Here is a 5,168-nt window from a genome sequence, read left to right on the forward strand (position 1 = left end):
CCATGCACTTATTGCTTCAGTCATGGTATTTTTGCCAGTATAGGTAATTTATAGCTCCTGCAAGGCAGTATTGTTTAGAACTGGGGTTGGCAACGTTCGGCACGTGGCTCGCCAGGGTAAGCACCCTGGTGGGCCGGGCCAGTTTTATTTACCTGCTGACGTGGCAGGTTCGGCCGATCACGGCCCCCACTGGCCGCGGTTCGCCGTCCCGGGCCAATGGGGCTGGCGAGAAGCCGTGGCCAGCACATTGCTCGCCCACGCCGCTTCTCGACGCCCCCATTGGCCCGGGACGGCGAACCGCGGCAGGTGCTTACCCTTGCAAGCCGCGTGCCGAACATTGCCGACCCCTGGTTTAGTATTTGTATGACAGTCATGCTGAGGGTTAAACTGAGAATGAGGTCCCATTTTCCTAGGGGCTGTCATAGAGGCAGTTCTTGCCTTTGCAATCTCAATAGAGGAGAAAAACATGGTGAAAGAAAGAAGAAACTATTCCCATTTTATAGATGGAGAACTGAGACAGGGAGATTAAGTGATTTGCCCACGGTCACACAGGGAGTGTGTGGCAGAGTCGGGAGCTGATGCCACATCTCCCAAGTCGCTGTTCAATGTCTTAACCACAATCAAATCTTCCAAGCATCAATAAATACTCTTTATGATATGTTTGTAACAGCTACAGAGATACCGAGATTACATCAGTAGACAAATTGCCCAAACATGGTCCTGTTTCCCTGTGTGTCAGTTTGGCTCTGTGAGGTCTTGCCTTTTGAGCCTTGTAAAGCTGTTGCTTCTTCTAACTGCTGTGGGCACCTTGGCAGCTACTTAAGGCTGAGGAACGGCATTGATGGTGTAGTTTATATAATAATAAGCAATTATTATATTTTGGGCATTCGTTTCAGTTGTCTGGAAGGAACAGGTGCTGTTGAGGGGTTTCAGGCCAAGGGAGGTCGTGGTGGAGTAGGATGGTAACGAGAGTTGTCAGTGAGTTTGGGGCCACTTTGGAACAGGACAACTCTCAGAGATCACACCAGATCTGGAAGGTCTTGAGGGGGAGAGAGAGAATGAAGCCTTTGAAGATAAAGCAGAGAGGATGTTCTCCTTGGAACAGAGGGCTAGCAGGAGCCATCCATTTGCAGATGATACAAAACTACTCAAGAGAGTTTAGTTCAAAGCAGACTGCAAAGAGTTACAAAGGGCTCTCACAAACTGGGTGACTGGGCAAGAAAATGGCACATAAAATTCAGTGTTGATAAATGCAAGGTAATGCACATTGGAAAACATAATCCCAGCTATAAATACAAAATGATGGGGTCTACATTAGCTGTTACCACTCAAGAAAGAGATTTTGGAATCATTGTGGATAGTTCTCTGAAAACATTTGCTCCATCTGCAGCAGCAGTCAAAAAAGCTAATAGAATGTTAGAAGCCATTAGGAAAGGTATAGATAATAAGACAGTAAATATCATAATGTCACTATCTAAATCCATGGTACACCTACAGCTCCAATACTGTGTGCAGTTCTGGTTGCCCCATCTCAGAAAAATATATTAGAAACGGAAAAGGTACAGAGAAGGGCAACAAAAATGATTAAGAGTATGGAACAACTTCCATATGAGGAGAGATTAATAAGACTGGGACTTTTATGCTTGGAAAAGAGATTACTAAGGAGGGATATAATAGAGGTCTATAAAATCATGACTAGTGTGGAGAAAGTAATAAGTGTTATTTTCTTCTTCTCATAATACAAGAACTAGAGGTCACCAAATTAAATTAATAGGTAGCAGGTTTAAAACAAACAAAAGGAAGCATTTCTTCACACAATGCACAGTCAACCTGTGGAACTCTTTGCGAGAGGATGTTGTGAAGGCTAAGACTATAACAGGGCTCAAAAAAGAACTTGATAAATTCATTCATCAATGGCTATTAGCCAGGATGGGCAGGGATGGTGTCCCTCGCCTCTGTTTGCCAGAGGCTGGGAATGGGTGAGAGGAGATGGTTCATTTTCCTTTTCTGTTCATTCTCTTTGGGGCACCTGGCATTGGCCCCTGTCAGAAGCCAGGATACTGGGCTAGATGGACCTTTGATCTGACCCAGTATGGCCGTTCTTATCCAGACATATCAGATCAGGGAGGAACGGCCTCCGAGATTGTGGGGTGGTAACGAGCTGATTGAGGTGCTTCAGGCTTGGGGTGATGGTCTTCTTGGGATCATGGAGATAGTCAGGTCTGTCAAGGAGCTTCAGGCTAGTGTAGGGCAGCCTGAGAAGTGAGGCAGTGGTAGTCATGGGAGAGCTTTGGGTATAGGGGAAAAGCCTCAAAGGTAGTGGGAGCTATCAGGTAGTCTGGCCAGGAGAAGGGAGAGTGTAGGAGTGGCCTGAGAGACCATTCAGTGTATTATATAGAATTTTAGAGAGAAACTGGGAAACATCCGCCAGAGGAAACTGACTTCAGAACAGCTGATTTCACCTCACCTAGTGAAGGAGAGGGAGAGAGATATGTCTCGCATCCAGTGGCCTGACCTATCTACATCCTCTCATTTGTAATTTGGAGTTTGGTTACATATGCTGCTTTTTCTTGTTGCTTGAATTAGGTCACTCTCTGGTAAAAACATGAGGCAAGTCAGACTAGAAATGGAAAGTACTGAAAGCTACTTGACACTCCCCTACAACTAACCACCTCCCCAGAAGCTGGCATCAGTTGTTCCTTTGAACAACTCTCACTCCTCCTTAGATAGTTGCCCTAGGGTAATGGAGAGAAATAACTGTGCTGCTATTGATTAAATGTGAAGTAGAAGTGCTTTGACTATGACTTCAAAGAGAGATTGACTTTGAAAGAACTGCAAGAGGATTTAACAATTGAGACAAAGGGGGAAGCTACTGTACGGATTATGGATTACATGCACATTACAGAAAGGAGACACTGAAGACAATCCATTAGTGGAGAATTTAACACTCCAGCCCCATCTAACCCTATTGAAGAATGACAGACTTGTCTTAAGCATTGGCTCACCACTCTGTTGGCTTCTAAACGGATCACATACACCTAATATTGCCATCCATCCTACAATTTTAGCTTTTTATAGTTTTACAGATGACGTATAAACATTAAGGAAGCATTACATCAAGGATGGAAATTTGAACTCTGGCTATTGATAACACCTACCTAGCAGGTGAAGGACTGTTAATGGTCAAACTCTGCAATTGAACTCTATATTTCTTTTTAACAGGATCATCCGAGGCTGGTTGACTCAGTTGTTGGCCTTTTGTGTGCTGTAGTGACAGCTGTGATACAGCCAGAGGATTTGGGTCAGGCCTTAGTTATGGCTGTCTTACCATAGCTCTGCTTGGTAGTTCTCAGCCTGTGTCCCTGGACCACTGATGCTCTGCAGAACATTTACTGGTGGGCCACAAAGTGAGGAATGTTGGAACTAATCTGTCAGGGCCGTGGGACTGATCCATAAGAGGAGCTCTCTCTCATGCAGAGAACCATTACCAAATGGTAGCTGATTGTATCTGATTAACTTTTACTCATCCCTGAATGAGATGAGTTTGCATCCTATAGCGTGGAAGGATGGCCTTGTGGGTAGGGTGTTGTAGTGGAGCTTGAGAGACCTGACTTCAACTCCTGCATCTGATAGAGATGTCCTGTGTGACTTTGGACAAGTCACCGAACCTCCCATTACTTCAGTTCCCCATCTGTAAAATACAGATAGTAATGCTTCTTTCCTGTCTTATTGGTATAGATGGCAAGGACGGTCTTCTCCTACATAGATAGTGTACAATATCTCACACGATAGTGCCTCAATCTCAGCAGAGCTGCTAGGCACTACTACATGCTGAGGACCTGTGGGGTGGGCCGTCATTACGCTCGGCTCATGAGACGCCTAATGGTCTCGGACACTATTCGTTGGTCCCGGGACATCTACACGGAGCACATCACCGGCCACCGCCAATACCGAGAGTGAGCCGGGGAGACCTCGTGCACCCACGAGGGGGAAGAGACTTATAACCACCCCTGCTGGACTTTATCCCCTGAGCCCTGAACCCACCAAACCTAACTGAATCCCACCACGTGAGGGTCACCCCATCCCCATTACCCAGCCCACTTACTTATACTTCCTGTATGGGTGATAGACCCTCACCTCTTATCGGCTGTTTCCTGATCCTGCCCACCAGTTACCTCCCCATCATTGGGGACATTGCAGTCTGTATATACTATGTGTGCTGCCCAACCTCAAAACACCAACATACCCCTATACTCTGTATGTCACCCCCAATGACCAATAACTGACGCCTCAAATTTTCTGTATTGTTTATTTTTAAAATATTCTCTAATAAATAATAACCATTCTGTTCACTATCGTCTAAAATGCTACATGCAAATTCCTTATAATATATGTGTGCGCAGCCCTTTTAAGACCACAAATATCATTAAAATGAATGCATATGTAAGCAGGGTCTGAATGAATGCGTCCCTGAAAGCTAGCTGGGAGGGGGAATGATTTGGGTATGTTTATGTAAATACAGTTTGCTCCTGCTCTGCTTACATATTCAGCAAATACAGCGATGTCAAAGTGATCAACTTTGGCTGGTGTTGTGTACAAATCACTTCATTCTGAATGCAGGGATAGTGAAATATGGTTACCAATGTTGTAATTATTCTCGGACTGCAGAAAAGCAGGACTGTGCTTAAGCTGTCCCAAATGAGGGAGCCACCCTCAGTGGAAAGCACCTCATTAAGCCAGGGGCTCGACTGTCAGAGCCCTGTGAAAGTAAGAGGGGTGGGGACAGGTATCCCCAGCCAAGAGGCTGTGCGCCTTCATCAAGGGTTTACCTTAGACTGGTGTTACCTATTTCTCCCCACTGTTCAAAGAATAGAGCTAAATAGACTTCATTAGGAGCATCTTTGTTGTGTTAGATTTTCAATCAGAATTGAAATCAGTTGTGGTAGGACTGTGTTTCTGCCCTGCCTGCTAAGTGCTAAAAATCACTGAGAGCTGAAACTGCTTGAGATGGGTTAGTGTCTCTGCCTACCTTGCAAATAGCCAAAAATTACTAAGAGACTGATGTGCAGAGGTCACAGCAGAGAGGCAGGTGGCAGCAGAAGGCATCTGACAGTCAGCTGGTGAACGATTGGCTGGTGGAGAGGTGTGATGACCCACCAGCAGGGAGG

The sequence above is a fragment of the Trachemys scripta genome, chromosome 4 (assembly GCF_013100865.1).
Source record: "Trachemys scripta elegans isolate TJP31775 chromosome 4, CAS_Tse_1.0, whole genome shotgun sequence".
NCBI classification, from domain to species: Eukaryota; Metazoa; Chordata; order Testudines; family Emydidae; genus Trachemys; species Trachemys scripta.